This window comes from Musca autumnalis, unplaced genomic scaffold, assembly GCF_047663935.1.
Source record: "Musca autumnalis isolate F117 unplaced genomic scaffold, ASM4766393v1 scaffold_1, whole genome shotgun sequence".
NCBI lineage: Eukaryota > Metazoa > Arthropoda > Insecta > Diptera > Muscidae > Musca > Musca autumnalis.
In genome coordinates this window covers 68,927,929-68,950,425 of record NW_027411644.1, presented here as the reverse complement: position 1 = coordinate 68,950,425, position 22,497 = coordinate 68,927,929, and positions in this window count along the sequence as shown.

Sequence of the window (22,497 nt, the reverse complement as noted above, 5' to 3'; positions counted from 1 at the left end):
CCTCTTTTAAATGCAATTTTGTTTTTACAAAGATGGATATTTGTGCATTCATTTTATGGCTTTTATGACAAACGCTTACATTTTGTTCATTTTTACATTTATTCAAGGGACTCACATAATGTGGTTTTGGAGCCATCTGGGTACAGATGACTACTTGGTGATGAACTCGACTCCTTGCTATGTCGTTCACAATTTTCAAGTTGTTTACCATCCTTTACCCAACCTGGTATTTGACGTTCTGTGGGCAAGTTGCAGGATCTTTTTCATGGAATTCAGAGTTAATGTTTAATCTCTTGAACAAAAAGTAAGTCTCACTTGTAATTATGCCTGGTAGACTTTTTCTAGGAATTTCGGCATTTGTTCTTTTGTTAGCTTGGTTTGAATATTTCTGGAGAAATTTCCATCTTCTTCTTATTGCTGTGTTAAGATTTTTGTCCCATTTGGCTCTTTACGGTGGCTTAACAATGTCATGCCAACAAGTTCAGGGCTAAGATTCCACAGATGATTTATCATTTCGTCATTTCCTTCATCTGATATTTGTTTGTAAATGCCTTTCGTATTTAAATAAATCTTCAACCGTTTTCACTATTTTTTGTATTAAACTCAATCTACTGTCTCTATTCCTTTTCGACCTAATGTTTATATTATGGTTTATATAGATATTCTATCTAATATATAAAAGGCAATGTGTGTATGTTAGTATGTTTGTTTGTTTGTATGTTTGTATGTTCCGAATAGACTCAAAAACGGCTGAATAGATTTTCTTGAAAATTTCAGATAATGTACTGGGAACACCGGTGGTGAAAATAGGCTATATATTTTTTGAATGGTCGTCGCGAAGTGAAATATCGCGGTCATCCCAAATTATTCAAAAATGTATTATTTCAGATAATATACCTAATTTTAGAAAGCGTGACTACAAAACCGCTAAAACACTGGCTTCAATATGTGGGATAACGCGGTCAACGCCATATTTTGGAATACAGTAAAATCCCGATGACTTGAGATGTCACTATATAGAAATTCCGAAAAATCGATTGGGAAATCTTATGATATTTTGTATGTGGAGCTTTTAGGTCTGAGAATAGGTCGTAATTAATTTTTTTATCCCGCTAAGTGTAGTGACCGGTAGTCCTCCCCACAATTTTTCTTAAGAAAACCGCGAAATTCAAGATACTTTTTAATATATTGTTTACAAATTGTTTGCAATGCTATGGTAATTACAGTCTTGACGACCATTCGTCACGGAAGTGAAAATCCCGGTCATCCCAAAATTTTCAAAAATGTATTATTTCAATTAATTAGAACTGTCGTAAGCTGTTTTTATAAAGACCGGTGGTCCTCCCCCACAATGTTTTTAAGAAAATCTGAAATCTTTGATATTTTTGAACGTATTGTTTACATTGTTTCCCTGAATGATCGCGGTCATCACAAAGTTTTCAAAAATGTATTATTTCAATTAATATACATAATTTTAGTAAGCGTGACACAAAAATGATATAAACACTAGCTTGAACAAGTGGGATAGCGCGGTCGTGAGCTATTTTAATACGGCTAAGTGTAGTGACCGGAGGTTCTCCTTCAAATTTTTTTTTTAGATCTGAAGTCCATGATATTTTTGAACGTATTGTTTACAGATTGTTTGCAATACTACTGTAATTACTGTCTTGACCCTGAATGGTCTTCGCGGAAATGAAATATCGCGAAAAGTGAAATATCGCGGTCATCACAAAATTTGCAAACATTTATTATTTCAGATAATATACATAATTTTGTAAGCATGCCTAAAAAACGCTATAAACGCTGAACACTAAACAATAAGTGGGACAGCGCGATCAACTCCAGATTTTGGAATACAGTAAAATTCGGATAACTTGAGATGTCACAAGATCGAAATTCCAGAAAGATCCATTGGAAATCAGACAAAGTTATTGATATACAATACAATATCATCATTGGAATCAGAATACCGCGATCGTGTTCGATTTTTGAAAATATTATAATTACGGATAAAATCTCAAAATGTGGGAAGTGAAACTTCATGAGCATTGATTTTAGTCCTTGGAATAGCTAGGTAAAGATACATTTTTTAAATACAGCAAAATCTCGATAATAATAACTACAATTTATAGAAGTAATTTTTTTATGAATTATATAAATGTTGCCATACATATCCCGAAGGAACATACATTTCGCTGAGGGGTATTTTACCACTATTGCATATAGAGCGCGAAGAAAAAAAGAGTTACGTTCGATCGGCCTGAATGAGGTTAAATCCCCCAATAATAGCGAAAATCAGGCGCCACCGTTCTATGGGAGCTATATCAAAACGAGGACATATACTGAACAGTGGCTATATCTCTGAACTATCGAAAATCGGGAGGTACTGTTTTATGGGAGCTATATCAAAACGTAAACTTTTACTGTTACATACCGAGCGCAAATAAAAAGGCGTGTCTTTCGGTCGATACGAATATTTATGCCCTCCTCTTTAAAATATATTAAAACCAGATTTCAGCCATTTCGGTGTGATAATGATGTTAAATCCTCAAAAATAGCGAAAATCAGCCGGTACCGTTCTACGGGAGCTATATCAAAACGTGGACCTATACCAACAATTCTATGCAGTAATAATTACGACCCCAACCGAGACCAACAATCCAATATATAGCAATGTCAATTGACGTGCACCGACCATTATATGTGGGTCACAAAGTGCTTTAAACTGTCGATTTATGGTGAAGGGTATAATAAAAGAGATTTTATATCTTAAATTTGGGGGATACCATTATATGGAATTTATGTCAAAACATTGATTTATATTGTGAAGTTTCTAGAGGGATGCCTAATTATGGGTGTATCAATACTGGATAGATAACTAAAGTTTACACGGAGAACCCAAACAACGGGCCAGCAACGTGGACCGGGTCAGCTAGTATCTATATAAACTAGGCAGGGGCGATTTGAAACCTTTAATGGGCCCTTCGCGTTTCTGATTCCTGGGGTTGAACTGAGCAAAAAAGTCTACTGGACCATATGTCTACGATGAAAATCGAGCCTCCCGATTTTGACTTTAAGTTTTTTATTGACGTTTTTTGGATAATTTGGCATATAACATCCAAACCATTGAGATTTTCTATCCAACACAAAGACAAACATTGTAGCCAAGACATTAATTGAAAACTCTCTAATACATCGCAAAAGCATAGGAATACTCCTTCAGACAGTTTTGGCCTTAAGAATGTGGAAACTTTTCGGAAAATGTCGATAAATGACATTGTGCTACAAAATTTGACCCGAAAAATATTCAAGTGTTCTAATGCAAAATTATATCGTGTTGGGATCCATGGACAACGACAATGCCTTTATTTCGTTTGGGTCACTTCGTTTTATTTTTTTATAACGGTAAAAGTAGTGAAAATCTGGGTTTCTTACATTTTCAAATTGAAACGGACATATCTTCTTTTTTCACAACGGATTTCTAGTGATCCTTCTTCCTTTTAAAGGGGTGAATAATATCTTTAGAACAAGTTATTATTTGTTTTAATCCGTTAACAAATGGATAAGTTATAGTGGTTTAAGTCTGAAAACCCCCTCAAAAAACCTATAAAGGAATTTCTCATAATTTTCAAAAATATAATGTTTTTTTGTTTTGTTCAATATTTATTTTGAAAATTATGAGAAATTCCTTTATAGGTTTTTTGTGGGGTTTTTCAGACATAAACCACTATAACTTAGCCATTTGTTAACCGATTTAAAACAATAATAGCTTATTCAAAAGACATTATTCACCCCTTTAAAAGGAAGAAGAATCAAAAGAAATCCGTTGTGGAAAAAAAAGATATGCCCGTTTAAATTTGAAAATGTAAGAAACCCAGATTTTCACTACTTTTACCGTTATATAAAAATACAACGAAGTGACCCAAACGAAATAAAGGCATTGTCGTTGTCCATGGATCCCAACACGATATAATTTTGCATTAGAACACTTGAATATTTTTCGGGTAAAATTTTGTAGCCCAATGTCATTTATCGACATTTTCCAAAAAGTTTGCACATTCTTAAGGCCAAAACTGCCTGAAAGAGCGTTCCAATGCTTTAGCGATGTATTAGAGAGTTTTCAATTACTGTCTTGGCTACAATGTTTGTCTTTGTGTTGGATCGAAAATCTCAATGGTTTGGCTGTTATATGCCAAAATATCCAAAAAACCTCAATAAAAAACTTAAAGTCAAAATCGGGAGGCTCGATTTTCACGGTAGATATATGGTCCAGTGGACTTTTTTGCTCAGTTCAATCCCAGGAATCAGAAACGCGAAGGGCTCGTTAAGGTTTTTTTGCTTCCACACAAATCGCCCCACCCTAATATAAACATTATCTTGTTCATTATACGTTTTTTTTTTTAAATCAATAACCCAAACCCTCATACCAAATAAATCAATAAAAAAATCAATAAAATAAAAAAAAACGTTCTGGGGGCCTTAAACCAGACTCGAACGATGTAAACGCAAGGTGCTTCTACGGCCTCTTGTTCTTGGGAAGTGAGCTGGGAAGTAGTTTTAAAACATTATCGCCTACATCGAACTTGGATATCTCAATCGCAGACTTTTCTTATAGGAATCGCTTGAATATGTTTGGTTGATGTCCGGATGTGCTTCCAAACTTGCATTCAAAAATCCCTCTCAAGAATACTTCTAATAAATCTGTAGGCTGGTTCAAAATCTCTCGACCCAACAGCTACTCAAGCTGGTGAGACCCCATTATTCTAGACATTCGTGCACTGCTATGTCTTGTTTCTCCCCTGAGCTACTGTCAGTTTCAGGAACTCCTAGGATCCTTACCTTACAAAAGACAAAATTCCATGTGTAGTTTATGTGCGGATCTATTAACAGTTTACCTAACTAATTTAACAATTGCCAAACCTTTAGCACCCATAATGTCTCGGAAATTACTTCCATAAAATTTGACTTTCGATTTAGTTACACAATCAAATACCGAGGACCTTTTGCCATGAGCATAATTTTCACATGTTTGTTTGTATGTATTCATTCTATTTATAAATATATGACAAAATGTGAGTGTGTGCTTATGCAATATTTTGGCAAACAATTTGAGAACAATTTGTTTGTGACCTGCTTGTACAAATTGAATTGATGTTGTAACCTCATAGAAACGGATAGAGAGATTACTAAGGCAATGGACCTTTGGCTATATGATGCTCACACTGGATAAATGAATACAAAACATGTACTTTAGAAAGATGTATGAGTTATTTTATGAAGATTATCTTTTGGTACTTCTGCAAAGTAACAATAACATGCCCCCAAAACATTATCTTCTTCATCTAAGATTTCATCATTTGTTTGCTATGCCAAATCTCTCTCTCTCTCTTTCGAATACAGTTTTTTTCACAAACACACATTCACACAATTTCCATTTAGCAGGACATTTTCGAAATACCGAAACACTTAATATTGCATGAATGTCATTAAAATACCACAAAGACGAGTTGAATTTTTTTGTTAAGAATTTTTGTTTTGTTAGAAAATGAGCACAACTGAAATAAAACAAAAAAGACAAGCAACAATTTTAACGGGTAGAACTTCAGAATTTAGAACTAATAAACATGACGGCAACAACTATCCGCACGTCATAAAACAAAAACACCATAACCACCATAAAATAATCTTAATTAAAACGGAATAATTAGTTTCCTTTCACAATTTTGGGTGGGGTCTACCTACCTTTAAAATGTTTGGTGGAAAAATTTTATAACTGCAGGGGACCTTAAAAGTCAAATTACGAATTGTTCCATTAAACAAATAAGTAAGACCCTCAAAATTCCGAAAATCGGGAGGTACCATTCTATGGGAGCTATACCAAAACATGGACCTATGTTGATGGTTTTAAGTGAAGTAGTTTCGTGACCATTGCAAATTCAAATGTCAAATTACAGCTAGTTCGATTTCGATGGACAAGTTTCGTCACCACTGAGAACCTCAAATTTCAAATTACTGCTAGTGCGGTTAAAAATTGTAGCTAAAATCTTCAAAAAATTGGGAGGTACCTTTATATGGGGGCTATACCAAATCATTGATCTATATTGACGATTTCTGGTGGGGAAGTTTCGTGGCCATTGAAAACCTCAAATGTCAAATTACAACTAGTTCGGTTAAAATTTTAATTAAAATCATCAAAATATTGAAAATCGGGAGGTAACGTTATATGGAGGCTATACGAAAACATGGACCTATGTTGACAATCTTTGGCGGAGAAGTTCCGTGGCCACTGAGAGACTCAAATGTCAAATTGCAGATACTTCGGTTAAAATAACTAAAATCCTCAAAACACCGAAAATCGGATGGTACCATTATATGGGGGCTATACTAAACTATAGACCTATGTTGACGATTTTTGGCGGAAAAGTTTCGTAAACACTGAGAACCTCAAAAGACAGATAGTTCGTTTAAAATAGCTAAAATCTTCAAATTGTCAAATGTCAAATTACAACTAGTTCGGTTAAAAATTGTTGCAAAAATTCTAAAAAATACCGAAAATTGGGGAGTACCGTTATCTAGGGGTTATACCAAAACATGGACCTACATATGTTGAAGATTTTTGGTGCAGAAGTTTCGAGGCTACGGAGAACCTCAAATGTTAAATTACAGCTAGTTGGGTGGAAGATTGCAGCTAAAATCCTCAAAATACCGAAAATCGGGAGGTACTGTTATATGGGGGCTATACCAAAACATGGACCCATGTTGACGATTTTGGGTGGAGAATGTTCGTGGCTACTGAGAACCCCAAATGTCAAATTACCACTAGTTCGGTTAAAAATTGTAGCAAAAATTCTAAAAAATACCGAAAATCGGAGAGTACCGTTATCTAGGGGTTATACCAAAACATGGACCTACATATGTTGAAGATTTTTTATGGAGAAGTTTCGAGGCTACGGAGAACTTCAAATGTTAAATTACAGCTAGTTGGATTAAAGATTGCAGCTAAAATCCTCAAAATACCAAAAATGGGGGCTATACCAAAACATGGACCTATTTTGACGATTGCTGGCAGTTTGGTGTAGAAGTTTCGTGGCTACTGAGAACCCCAAATGTCAAATTACAACTAGTTCGGTTAAAAATTGTAGCAAAAATTCTCAAAATACCGAAAATCGGGAGATAACTTTATCTAGGGGCTATACCAAAAAATGGACCTATGTTGAAGACTTTTGGTATAGAATTTTCGAGGCTACTGAGAACTTCAAATATCAGATTATAGCTAGTTTGGTTAAAAATTGTAGCTAAAATTCTCAAAATACTGAAAATTGGGAGGTACCGTTATATGAGGGCTATACCAAAACTTGGACCTATGCCCATAGTTTTTGGTATATAAGTTTATTGGTCACTAGGAACTCTAAATGTCAAAATATCTGAAATCGGGTGGTACCGTTATATGTGGGCTATAACAAAACGTGGATCGATATAGCCCATCATCCTTGTCTTCTATAAGAATACCTCCTTGCCTTCTATAAGAAGACCTCCTGGTCTTCTATAAGAAGATCTCCTGATCTTCTATAAGAAGATCTCCTGATCTTCCGAAGGAAGTCATCTTGTCTTCTATAAGAAGATCTTCTGTTCTTCTATAAGAAGTCCTTCTGGTCATTCTGGACTTCTTTAAGAAGATTATAAGAAGACCTTCTATTCATTTACATGAAGATCTTCTACTCTTCTGCAAGAAACCCTTTTGCTCTTCTATAAAAACACATTTTAGTCTTCTATTGGAAGATCTTCAGTTTATCTATAAGATACCTTCAGGTCGTTTATAAGAAGACCTTTAGGTCATTTGTAAGAAAACCTTCTATAGAAAGACCTTCCGGTCTTCTATAGGAAAACCTTACGTATTCTATAGGAAAACCGTCCCGTCGTCTATAGGAAGACCTTCTAGTCTTCAATAAGAATAATTTCAGGTCATCTAAAGATACCTTCCGGACGTTTATAAAAAGATCTTCCGGTCATCTATAATAAAACCTTCAGCGTGTCTATTCTGTAACTTTTATCGATTTAAAATTTGTTAAAATTTCTTTTGTTTTTGTAACAACTACAAAACAAAGAAATGAAAGTGTTGTAAAATAAACAATGAGTAAAGTTGTTAAAAAGTTTCTGAATAGGCCCCCAGACCTTCAGGAATTATATAAAAAACGTTCCGGTCTTCTATAAGAGGGTCTTCTGGGTTATATGAAAAGACGTTCTGGTCTTATATTATTCTATAGGAAAATTTCCTTCTATAAGACGACGTTCTGCTATTCTATTTGAGGAACCGGAAGGACTTATTTTAGAGGACCAGAAGGGCGTCTTAAAGAAGAAGAGAATATCTTCATACAGGAGCCCAGAAAATCTTCTTAAAAGATTCCAGAAAGTCTTCTTATTAAAGGGTAGGTGGTCTTCTCATAAAAGAGCAGGAGATCTTCTTATAGAAGAGTTGTTGGTCTCCTTCATAGGACATCTTCTTCTATAAGCATACCTCCTGGTCTTCTATATGGAGTCCTTTTGGTGTTCTATAAGAAGGTCTTGTAGATAATTTAAGAATGATTTTGGTTTCTTGGTGCAAACTGTGATGATTGGTTCTCCCAGTAGAATATTATTGTTCATGACACCTAAACCAGAATACGTTATATGACATCTGGACTTAAGTTTACTTTTTTGTCATCTAAACATCTTCAGTTCAACAAAAATTCGGTCTTCTCTTATTCTGTGAGATGCCTTATTTATATCCAAGAAGGATATATTCTCAAAATCTTTAAGAAGACAGAATAGAAACGCCCATATGTGTCATTGATATGGAATTCTGTTCTTATCGCTAGGTTTCTGATAGTGAAGTGTTCTCAGATATATAGTTAACATTGCACTGAGGGTTTTATCTCGGATGAAAACTGTGTTATTTTCTTGGAGACTCGAACTCTAAAACCGCGGTGGTCAAAGCAGGCTTAATAACCACAGACACCTGCTGGCAATATCAGCTGACCAAAAGTACAACTCCTTTTTAAGAGCCGATTTTTGACACTCTACTATTCCTAGATTCCCATTTGTTGTAGATTTCGCTAACTTCCCTTCCACCTTCAATAAAATTGAACCTTCGTAACATTTTATTATTTATGTTCCTTTGCATTTCGCATAGAAACAAATACAAGTTCTAAGGACGGCATGAGATAAACTACACGAAAACTATGCCAAGATGAAACACTTCTCTTAAGTCAAGTACAACAACAACGATGATGAGGTACAAGGAATGTTGAACTAACACCAATCTCATCAAAAAAACAAGAAAAGTAACACCGAACTCTCAAGCTGAATATTTAAGCGTATGAAGCATTAGTTTAGCTTGAAACTATGAAGGCAGCAGAAGACGCAAAGAAAGCAGAAGAATATGTGCCGCCATCAACTACTTCATATGTGTAAACGTGTGTGTGCGTTTGTATATGTGTCTACAAATAGGTGAGAAACCTTTGATGCAAATCTTTTAGTGAGTGGGTGAGAGGAAAGTAAGGTTGCCTGGGTTGGGATTCTAAAGAAATTGACTGCTTAACTTTACAACAACAGTACCTCTAACCTCAGCAACCTACATGATCCGCATCAACATTATCATCAGCAGGTAAAATATGACCCAAGTTGGAGCAATTTTTTAACATTTTACAACAAACATAAAGAAAACAAAAACAAGAGAAGGTCAAGTTATATAGCCGGCGGGTGGTTGTAGTGGTGGTTGGTGGCAGTAGGTTGTCACAGCATTTGTGGTTTTTTAGCCTTTTGCAAACCATTTAGTTTTGCTAAACTAAAAACAACGTTTGCCAACTTTTAAATGAATTTTTAGTTTTAGACTCTTCAGTAAATTTCCAACGTCCTTCAGAGGCGGCAGTAATCTGTTACAAAGGTGAGTGCTAAGTTAAATGGTGTAGGGGGTGGCATTTCTTTAGTCATTTAGGACAATTTCCTATAGTCATTGGTGAAATGTGTTTAGGTAGCGATGAACGTTCAGGTTGGCTGGTTCGGCAGGTTAATGAGCTTAATTTTAAGAAAATGGACAGAGAGTTGAAAGAACTTGGAAATGCGCTCAGAAATTTGCTCATTACTGATTGACACAAAACAAAGGTCGCTTGTGTTAAAGCCTTAAACGTATTTTCATTTTAACATGTTTTAATAATTGCTCTGTTCCAGAATATGCAAGAATTGTCGGACTATCAACCGGTTAATAAAATGTTTGATAATAAATCGATTATTTTTAAACTGACTATAAACTGGTTGAAAAGTCATCTAGAGATTAACCACCCTGAAAACAAGAACATGTACCTTCTACAAAGTATTTGTGCATGCCGAAAAAATAAGGCGAACATGTTTAAATAATTCACATTTGCATTTTCTTAATAACTTTCATATAAATGCAGCATCCAATAATAGAAGCCAGTGTTGATGGACTGAACATATTCGTACATATTATTCATATTGCTCTGGTATAAAAGAGGAATACGAAGGCCCTCATCTTCTCTCTAACAAAACATAACAGAGTGAGAGAGAGAGAGAATATGAAAAGTTAAAGTCATAAAAACACACAAAAACAAAAACTGTTTTTTCACATTATCATTTAAACTGACTACAAATAGGCTAAAAAAGTTAGTTTATAATCAGTTGAAAAGTAATCTAGCAATGGACAATACTGACTACTTACCCCCCGTTTACACATGCAAGTGGCAGTTCGAAAAACACAAATACACTCACACATATTCATTGCCACACCAACTAACAACCTCACTGCCGACAAAATTTTCTTGTCAGTAATCAATGTAAGTGCTTTGAAAGTAACTTCAATTTTTTTCCGAACGTCTACACATGCAAGTGTCAGTTCGAAAAAATTGAAGTTTCGACTATAATATGTATACACAACTGTCTGTAAGTTACTTGCATGTGTAATCATTGGGTTAGGCGCTCATCGTCTTTTAAAAGTAGTCAGTTGGCAAAAGGAAAAATAATCCATAAAAAGTCAGTAAGGTTTACAAAAAAGCTTGTCTTAAGTTAACTTTAAATCAGTTTCAGTCCCTACAGGAGTGTGGGTGCTTTATTGATGAATGAATGAAGAAGTATTGGTTGTAGAAGTCAATCAGGTCTTCATATGGAAGACAATGAGATCTTCTTATACAAGACCATTAAGTCTTCTTGTAGAACATCCTTAAGTCATGTTATAGAAGGCCAAGAGGCTTTATAGTGGTTGTCCATGAGGTCTTCGTATAAAAGAAGGCGTTACGAAATAAGTCCCCAATGAAATAACTCCCCAAACTGAAAATGAAATAAGTCCCCAAAATTTTATACACAAAACAACAACTATAATTTAAATTTTTGGGGATTTATTTCATCTTTCTGGGGATTTTTTTCATAGAAAATTTTGGGGACTTATTTCATTATGAAATAACGCCCCAAATTTAGAAATGAAATAAATCCCCAAAAATTAATTTGGGGACTTATTTAATTTTTCTAAAATTGCAAAATATTTAGAAATTGCAAATTATATCCCACTGGACAAAACAATTTACGATCAAATACGATGAATCGTAGTACAAGTAGTTGTTTGTGGGAAAAAGGACGTGTCGTGGTTGTGAAAATAGGTTGAATTTTGGTATGAAACCAAAATTCGAGCGAATTTTTGTTTTATTCCAAAATATCAACCTATTTTCACAACAAAACAATTTACATTCAAATTCTTATTATTTCAAAGCATTGAATATGTATCTTTATTAAAAAAAGAAAAAAATATTCCTATGAAAGACAGTGAAATAGATAATGATAATAGATATATTATCCATGTTAAAAAGATTTTCACCGTTTTGCAATAACTCTGATATTGGAAAACGGTGAAAATCTTTTTAACATGGATAATATATGAGAGAAACGGCATGTTTACAAATGTGGCACCAAAAGTAGATATTTCCCAAGAGGAAATTCGAAAAGTTTGTTTTTCAGATGAAAATAAAATCTTTGAGAAATAACTCAATTGATAAAAAAATAACGCCTTCAAGTGGCCTTGTTGCATAGAAAATTTGTATCTAAATTGATGTTGTATAACTGTATATGTTATCAATTACTATTTTTGCTGCATACGAACAGAAAAAAATCGATTAAAGTTTTTGGGGAATTATTTAATTTTTAAAATTGGGGACTTGTTTCATAATGAAATAAGTCCCCAAATTTAGGAGTTATTTCATTTTATTTTGGGGAGTTATTTCACTTCGTTGGGGAGTTATTTCATTTAAATTTTTGGACACTTATTTCATTATGAAATAACGCCCTAAATTTGGGGACTTATTTCATTTTCAGTTTGGGGACTTCCATAACAAGCCTTCATGGTGTTATATAAGAAGGCCTAATGGTCTGCTATAAAAATAATATGGTGTTCTTATAGAAGTCCATGATATATTTTTCTATAAAGCGAAGAGTATTCCTACTATTAGAAGACCATGACATCTTCTTATAGAAGACCATGAGGTCTTCTTATAGAAGACCATGATATATTCTTATATAAGACCATTAGGTCTTATATAAGAAGGAGGTATTCTAATAGAGCATGAGAGAACCGGGAGGTCTTTTTACAGAAGACAATTTTTATAGACGACAATGAGATCTTCTTATGGATGACAATGAAACCTTCTTATAGACAAGTGAAAGGTCTTTTCATAGACAACCATAATGTCTTTTTGTAGAAGACCATAAGATCTTCTTATAGAAGACTACTAGCAAAGTGCCCGCTACTCCAGCCCTGTCCGTTAAACCAAATCCAAATTGTACCAAATTTAGAACAATTTAGAACTTTCGTACGAATTTTCCTTCCTCAATTTAGTACTTTTCAATTCCAAATTTAAGGATTCTAGGTCTATTCATTCACTCAAATCCAAATAGTACCAAATTTAGTACCATTCAGTACTTTTCGTACACATACAGTTTCCAAAAACCCTTTAGTACATCTTTTTTACTCTTCATCAATGACCGTCAGTCCAAATTTGAGGAATCAAGCTCTATCCGTTCACCCAATTCTAAATTGTACTAAATTTAATTCCAAATTTTAGGATTCCAACTCTATCCGTTAGCCCAAATCCAAATTGTACCAAATTTTGTACCATTTTGTACCCATAAGTACAAATTTCCAAAATTACCTCAATCGTACACTTCCACAATAATCTCAATTCCCCATTGTACCAAATTTGGTACTTTTCGTGCACATAAGTACGAATTTCCGAAACTACTTCAATCCTACATTCCAACAGTAATCTCAATTCCAAATTTCGAGATTCCAGCTATATCCGTTAGCCCAAATACAAATTGTACCAAATTTAGTACCATTTAGTACGAATTTCCAAAACTACCTCAATCCTACACTCCAACAATAATCTCAATTCAAAATTTCAGGCTTCCAGATTCCAAATCCTCATTGTACCAAATTTAGTACTTTTCGTACACATAAGTACGAATTTCCGAAACTACTTCAATCTTACACTCCAACAGTAATCTCAATTCTAAATTTCGGGATGTACCAAATTTAGTACCATTTCGTACTTATTGTACTCTAAGAACGAATTTCCAAAACTACTTTAGTCCTACACTCCAACAGTAATATCAATTCCAAATTTAAGGATTCCAGCTCTATCCGTTCACTCAAATCCAAATTGTACTAAATTTAGTACCATTTAGCACTTTTCGTACACGATTTTCCAAAATGTCTTTCATATCTCAGCTCTATCCGTTCACCTTAACCCAATTTATAGCCAATGTAGTTCTATTTAGCACTTTTCCATAAGTACGAATTTCCAAAACTACCTCAATCCTACACTCCAACAGTAATCTGTTCACGCAAATACAAATTATAGCGAATTCCGTACCATTTAGTATTGCTACGTGCACATTAGTACGATTTTCCAAATCTACCTCCTTATCTAAATTCTATATTCCAACAGAAATCTTAATTCCAAATTTCAGGATTCCAGCTCTTCAAAGCCAAATCATAATAAACTCACTACCATTTAGGACTTTTCGACCTTCGGAACATCTTTCTTACTCTTCATCAGCGACCCCCATTCCAAATTTCAGGATTCCGGCCCTATTCGTTAACCCATATCCAAATTGTACTATATTTAGTACTATTTAGTACTTTTCGTATACTTTTAATTCGAATTTCCAAAAACCTTTCTTTTTTACTCTCCATCAGTGACCTTCATTCCAAATTTCAGGATTCCAGCTCTATTCGTTCACCCAAACCCAAATTGTACTAATTTTAGTACCATTTTCGTACACTTATAGTTCAAATTCCAATAACCTTTCTTTGTTACTCTCCACAAGTGACCCTAATTTCAAATTTCAGGATTCCAGCTCTATCCGTTCACCCAAATCCAAATAGTACTAAATTTAGTACCATTTAGAACTTTTCGTGCACCTATAGTTCGAATTTCCAAAAATCTTACATTGTTACTCTTCATCAGTGACCTTCATTCCAAATGTTTGTATTCTAGTTTAATCCGTTCACCCAAATCAAAATTGTACTAAATTTAGTAGCATTTAGTACTTTTCGTACCTTTATGGTTCGAATTTCCAAAAAACTTTCATTGTTACTCTTCATAAGTGATCCTCATTCCAGATGTTTGTATTCCAGCTCTATCCGTTCACCCAAATCCATGTTGTACTAAATTTAGTACCATTTAGTACTATTCGTGCACTTATAGTTCGAATTTCCAAAAACCTTTCTTTGTTACTCTCCACAATTGACCCTAATTTCAAATTTCAGGATTCCAGCTCTATCCGTTCACCCAAATCCATATTGTACTAAATTTAGTACTATTTAGTACCTTTCGTACACTTATAGTACGATTTTCCAAAAACCCTTTGGTACATCTATCGTACACATAAATAGGGACACATGTTCCAAATTTCAGAGTTCTAGCTCTACACGTTCGCGTAATACAAAGGGTACCATATTTAGGACCTTTTGGTACTTTTCGTACCCATCCAGTTCGAATTTCGGAAAATCCAGCCTTATCTCACCCCTACACACCAACAGCAACTCACACTAAAAATTTCAAGTTTCTAGCTTCAGCCGTTTCGTCTGGGCGTTGATGAATCAGTCAGTCAGTCAGTCAATCAGTCAGTCACTCACCTCACTACTCTTTTATATATATAGATGAGGATATTTTATAAACAACCATAATGTCTTTTTGTAGAACAACATGAGGCTTTTTATGGAAAAAATGAGTTCTTCTTGTTGTCCTCTTTCTCTTGTCTTCTACAAGGGTACCTACTTCTAAACGTAGACCTCATAGTCTGCTATAAGAATACCTCATGTTTTTCTATAAGAAGACTTCTCGATCTTCTATAAGAAGAGCTCATGGTCTTTTATAACAAGTAAGAACGGCGTTAAGTTCGGCCGGATCGAACTTGTTATAACCCTCCACCACAAGTTGTATTGAAGTAAAATGGAATAATTAGTTTCCTTTCGTGTATGAAACTTAATACTAAATTTCAGCAATTTCGGTAAAACAATGTAAGGCACCATTCTATGGGGGCTATTTCAAAACGTCGATCTATACCGACAAATTTCTGACGGAAAGTTTTTAGACTCAAAGAAGACTAAATACCAAATTTCCTATATTTCGGTAAGAGAAGGTGGCTAAAAAGAAGTTAGGTTCTATTGGGATATAGGAAGACGTGGACCTATACTGATAACACTCACTGTGAAATATTTTATAACTCTTGGAAGACGAAATAACGAATTTCAGCCATTTCGGTTGGATATTGACGTCACAATCTTCAGTATTACGAAAATCCGGAGGTACCGTTCTATGAGGGCTATATCGAAACGTGGACCTATACCGACGAATTTTAGTCAGAAATGGGGCAATATGAAAGCGTGGACCTGTACAGACATATTTCTGGCGAACAGTTTTATATCTCATTGAAGACTAAATACCAAGTTTCAGCCATTTTGGTGGAATATTGAAGACACAACCTTCAAAATACGAAAAATCGGGAGGTACTTTTCCATGGCGGCTATATGAAGGCGTGGACCTATACCGACAAATTTAAAGGGGAAGTTTCAGTACCCCCAACGAAGTCTCAATACCAAATTTCAGCCATTTCGGTGGAATATTGAGGCCACAACGTTCAAAATACCGAAAATCGGGAGGTACCGTTCTATGGGGGATATATGAAGGCATGGACCGATACCGACAAAGTTCTGGGGGAAAGTTTTATACCACCAACGTAGACTAAGTACCAAATTTCAGCCATTTCGGTGTGATAATAAAGCAAAAACCTTCAAAATACCGAAAATCGGGAGGTACCGTTCTACGGGGGCTATATGAAGGTGTGGACCGATACCGACAAAACTCTGGGGGAAAGTTTTATACCCCTAAAGAAGACTACGTACCAAATTTCAGCCATGTTGGTAGGATAATGAAGCTAAACCCTTAAAATACCGAAATCGGGAGGTACCGTTCTATGGGGGCTATATCAAAACGTGGACCGATATATCCCATTTTCAATACCAACCTTCCTGCAAGTAATAAAAACTTCTGTACCAAATTTTGACTCTCTATCTTAAAACTTGCGAGCTGTATCTTGATTTCAACAGACAGACAGACGGACGGACGGACTGACGGACATGGTCAAATCGACATAGAATTTTATGCTGATCAATAATATATATACTATATAGGGTCTCCGACGAATATTTCGATGTGTTACAAACGGAATGACAAATTTAATTATACCCTCCATATGGTGGAGGGTATAAAAATACCTCATGCCCTCCTTTCCTTCTTCCATAGGAAGAACACATGGTCTTCTATACGAAGACCTCATCGTCTTCTATACGAAGACCTCATCGTCTTCTATACGAAGACCCCATGGTCTTCTGTACGAAGACCCCATGGTCTTCTATACGAAGAACTTATAGTCTTTTTCTATAAGAAAGCCTCGTGGCCTTCTATAAGAAGACCTCATGGACCTCTATAAGAAGACCTCATGGATTTCTATAAGAAGACCCCGTGGTATTCTTCTATAAGAAGACCTCATTGTCTTGTTCTATAAGAAGGCTTCATGGTATTCTATAAGGAGACCTCATCGTCATCTATAAGAAGACCTCATGGTCTTCTATAAAAATACTTCATGGCATTTTATAAGAAGACTTCATGGTCTTCTATCAGAGGATCTCATAGTCTTATATAAGAAGTTTTCATAGTCTTCTATAAGAAGACTTCATGGTCTTTTATAAAAAGGCCTCATGGTATTCATAAGAAGACCTCATGGTCTTCTACAAGAACACCTCATGGTCTTGTACAAGAAGACCCCATGGTCGACTTCTTAGTTCTTCTTATAGATGACTATGGGGCATTCTGATAGAAGACCATGAAATAATGCAGTCTTAAAGTGTACCTCATTGCGTTATTTTAGGTAACCATTAGCTCTTCTTGAAAACGACATATTAAACTTTCCTTTTTATATCACACTAGCTGAACCCGGCGCGCTTTGCTGCCCCGACTACGATAAAATATAATGGAATGCCATAATAATATTAACGTTTTTAATATTTTAACGAATAAATATAGGAGATATGAAGGAGTTATATACCTATTCAGCGTTGTTATGGAGCTACTATGGTATTTTTTTAAGTTTCAGGAGGTAACACTCCTTCGAAAGCCTTTCCGCCTATAAGTATTCCTAATGATTTAGATATATCATAATAAAACATAAATATTAAGAAGTCTCTCAAAGATATGATACTTAACAGCCTTGGTCAATTCCTTCCCAACTATAAGTACTTCTGTAAATAATGATGACTTTTACTGACTGCTAAGTCATCAAAATTTCATTGAAATTGAACATACGCAACAAAAACATTAAATCGACCGAAAATATATATGGGTAGCTATATTCCTATATGAACCGCTCTCGATATAATTTGTCATATTTATTTTTAGACCAAATCCCGTCTTACATTCACATTTTGTGCATAAAATACGGAAAATCAGCCGAAAATATATATGGGAGCTATATTCTAATCTAAACCGATTTCGGTATAATTTGTCCCATTTATTTCTAGAACGAATTGCGTCACGCTTTCCAAATTTCAGTGAAATTGGACATATGTAGTGTGTCCAAATCTGAACCGGTTTCGATAGAATTTGGCACATTTATATTTAGAACAAATACCGTCAGACATCCCAAATTTCAGCGACATTGGACACATATAGCGTGTTTAGAGCATCAAATACAGAAAATCGGACTAAAATATAGATAGGAGCAATATCCAAATCTGAACCGATTTCGATATGATTTGGCACATTATATCTAGACCAAATTCCGTTACACATTCCAAATTTCAGCGAAATTGGACATATATAGCGTGCTTGGTGCATAAAATACAGCAAATCGGCGAAAATATATATGGGAGCTATATTCAAATCTGAACCGATATCTATATAATTTAGCACGTTTATTTCTAGAACAAATTCCGTCAGACCCTCCAAATTTCAGCGAAATTGGACATAAATAGCATGTTTGGTACATAAAATGAGGAAGTCGGCCGAAAATATAACTGTATGGGAGCTATATCCAAATCTGAACCGATTTTGATATAAATTGGCACGTTTATTTCCAGACCAAGTTCCGTCATACATTCCAAATTTCATCGAAATTGGACATAAATAGCATGTTTGGTACATAAAATGAGGAAATCGGCCGAAAATATATGTATGTGGGAGCTATATCCAAATCTGAACCGATTTGAATATAATTTGGTAAATTTATTTCTACATCAAACTCCGTCACGCGGTACCTCCGGTTTTGATGCTATATCTCCAGATCAACGCGAAATTTCAAAAAATGATATAGCCTATTTTCATTCCAGGCCATGTAGCAATGTACCCTAAACATTTCAGTAAGATCTGTTCAGCGGTTTTCGAGTCTATAAGGCACAAACAAACAAACAGACAGACAAACAAATTTCAATTTTATACATATAGATATATCACCATTTGTTGTTGTATTATCACACTTCTATTGTTGCTATTGTTACGGGCAACAGCTTGTGGCATGTGAAGTGCATAATGAAACATCAAATGAAAGTTCAGTTTTGCACAAAAAAAGGGAAAACGAAATCTAAAATTGTTTCTCATTCATCTATCATTGCCAATGAAACGATTTTCCACCTCCTCTTCCGTTATTCAACTCATAAAGGTGTTTACAAGCAATGGAGTTACAAAATTGGCCAGTATATTTTTGTTCAAGTTGCTATCTCTATCATCTATTTTGTGTTGCCTCTACTACATACAAAGTTGGCACAAAGATATCATTTTGTTGTTGGATTGTAGGAGGAATATAACGAAAGCCAATGCCAAAAGTTAGCTTGGGTGTACCTGTTTTTTTATTTGTCCTTTATCTACCAATTTAGCATTGACTCAGTTGATATCCAGTCCCTCTCCTACCCCTTCCTCTTCCGTCTTCCCTTTTTCTATTCCTCGCTGCAAGCTATCAATGTATGCAGTCAAATAGACTGCAACAGCAACAGTATCCAGAATCACAATTCGTGTTTTCCTATTTGTTTATGTAAAGAGGTTAGTAGAGTACATATACATATGTATGTACTGTATCCATGTGTAACTATGGTGGACGTACATGTGTATGTACATATGTGCGAATGTTATTATTAGTCTAACAGTTACTTAAATCTCACATCATTGCGAGTTCAAGTATACTTGAATCCTTATGCTTGAAAAAAAATGTGTGTCTAAGTGTATATGAGTATATGAGTGTGTATTTATGCGAGTGCATGTTGCCTCCTAAATTATGTCCTCTTTAAAATTTGAACAGCGAGCTTAAGATCGTTCAGTTGAATGTGTGTGTTTTTCAATAGTATGTGTAGGGTTAATTATTTATGAAATTGTGTAATTCGAATAGATGAAATTACATATGAATCGTTCCATGTGTGAGTGTGTTACATATATAGGTATGTATGTAAATAAGGCCGAGGAGATTTGTATGGGAGGAAAAAATTTTAACGGCCGCCTCAAGTTTCTGATTCTTGGGACTGTACTAAGCAAAAAAGTCCACTAGACCATATCGTAAGTGTTATGCTTAAGTGTTCCATACGCCATTTGCCTGATTCGAGATAAACTCAAGTTAATGTTTGAGTCCATACAGGCTAAAAGTGGTGCAAAAATCCAATATTTTAATAGCTCAGTTCTACCTAACTAAATTCTAAGAATATATCAGGAGTTTATTTAGGTCAGATATCTGTGATATTCTACAAGTTATGGCCAATTTTTAGAATTACAAAAAGTTGCTGAATTGTTCCATGTTTTGTTTTTTTGTTTTTTGGGCTGTTTGTGTAACATGTAACACGTTATGTCACATTTCACCAAAACCACTTTTTATAAATTACTCGTATGTTCCACTTCTCTTATGTGAAGTGCTTCTGTGGAGTTGAAAATTCAGGGCTTTAAATGAAACATTTATATGAGAAAATAAATAATATAAGGTCATTATATGTCTCCTTAACATTTACTTTACTGGTTGCATCCACATATCACTATTTTTTTAGCTTATTTTGAAATATATATGTAGGTGGTGAAAATTTCGATCAAAAAAGGGGCTGATCTTTTGCATTTCTAATGTAACATAAAAACTTTAAACGCGTGTTTCTAAAAATACCATTTCTGTAGTCGGTGTCCACACTAGCTTCAAGACGAATGAACGTATCTGCATATATGTTTGTGGGCTTACATCAAAATCTTGTCTTTAAACGAGGGATTTCTTTTGTTTAACCGTTTTTTTTTGGTCGAAAATAAATTGTGGTTTTCATATTACAGTACAATACACGGTGTGCCTTAATCAATTTTAAATGAAATGCACTTACACCTTAATAGTTTTTGCAGATTCTGAAACGCGGTCAAAATTCACACTTTAATGGTTTTTTTTAGATTTTCACGATTTTGCTTGGAAACCGCATGTCCTATGGAAATGACGCAAAATAAAATGTTGTAGCAGTGAAAATTCTTTACAAGATCGAACTATATGATATTTTTGTAAGTTTTATCGTTTTTGAGATATAGAAGTTCAAATTGGGATAATGTACTAACTGTATAGCCTCCTTATAAACCAATGCCATGACAACAATTTCCCAACATAAAGTTATATATCTCAAACATGGTGCAACCTAGGCAACAAAAGTGAATCTTGTAAAGAATTTTTAACAGCTACAATATTTTCTTAAGCCACATTTCGATAGGACTTGCCGTTTTCAAGCAAAATAGTGAAAATCAAAAAAACCCTAAAAATATGAACTTAGACCTAAAACAAGTAAAAAAGTGTCAGTCGGCTTAGCCGGCAGAGGTATACCCTCAGCCAATGCGAATTGAAACTTTCATATACGGACAGATAGAATGTATTTAGCGTCTCTTCAGAATTTTGTGGCCCTTTTTCAACATTTGAACTTGCCGACAAAAATGTGGATTAGGAATTAACACAAATGTTGAATTTTGTGGGGGAGGTACCCTTAGGGAGGACCGATATGGGTCATTTTAGAAGTTAAACTAAATTTTGACAAAATATTAGGAGATCTAAAGTTTGGACCAAATTGGTTGCACCATTCAAGTGATATCGTCCTAACATTTTAGTGATATTTTTTAAATATTGGGGAGAAGTACCGGAAGTTGGGGAACAATATTGCCCCATGAAACTAAGTACGGATAAAATATGACGAAGACCAAATGTTGCACCAAATCGGTAGAACAGTTCGAGAACCACATATGGTGACATAGGGCTTTTTACACCTTTCGGGATGTTTTCCCAAGAAATATGGACCTGCTCCTGAAAAAAACTTTTACCGTCGTAATGGAGATAGCGAATACAAGTCGCTTCAACAAAAATCAAAGTGATTCGAGAGCAGGTCTAAAAGTGAACATATCCGAAATTTTGTGTGGGAGGTACCCGAAGGAGTGGACAAATATAGTCCATATACGAACCTGATCTATATCTGGTAGATATATTAGGATGTGTAAAGTATGGATCAAATCGGTCACTCTCATCAAGAGTTATGGTGTGAACAATTTTACCGAACATTTTTGAACTTTTGTGGGGCAGGTACCTGAAGGAGTGGACCGATATGACTTATCTTCGAACTCAAACTAAGTTTGCACAAAATATTACGAAGGTCACATTTTGGACCGAATCGGCAGATACGTTCGAGAGTTATTTTGCGCTCCAACCACTACACACGGTATCATAGGGTTTTTTGTACCTTTCAGGCTATTTTCTCAGGAAGTATGGACTTGCCCCCTATGGGGGACAGCGAATACAAGTTGCTACAACAAAAATCAAAGCGATTCGAGAGCAGGTCCTAAACTGAACTTTTCCGAAATTTTGTGTGGGAGGTACATGAAGGAGTGGACCGATTGAGTCCATATTTAAACTTTATCT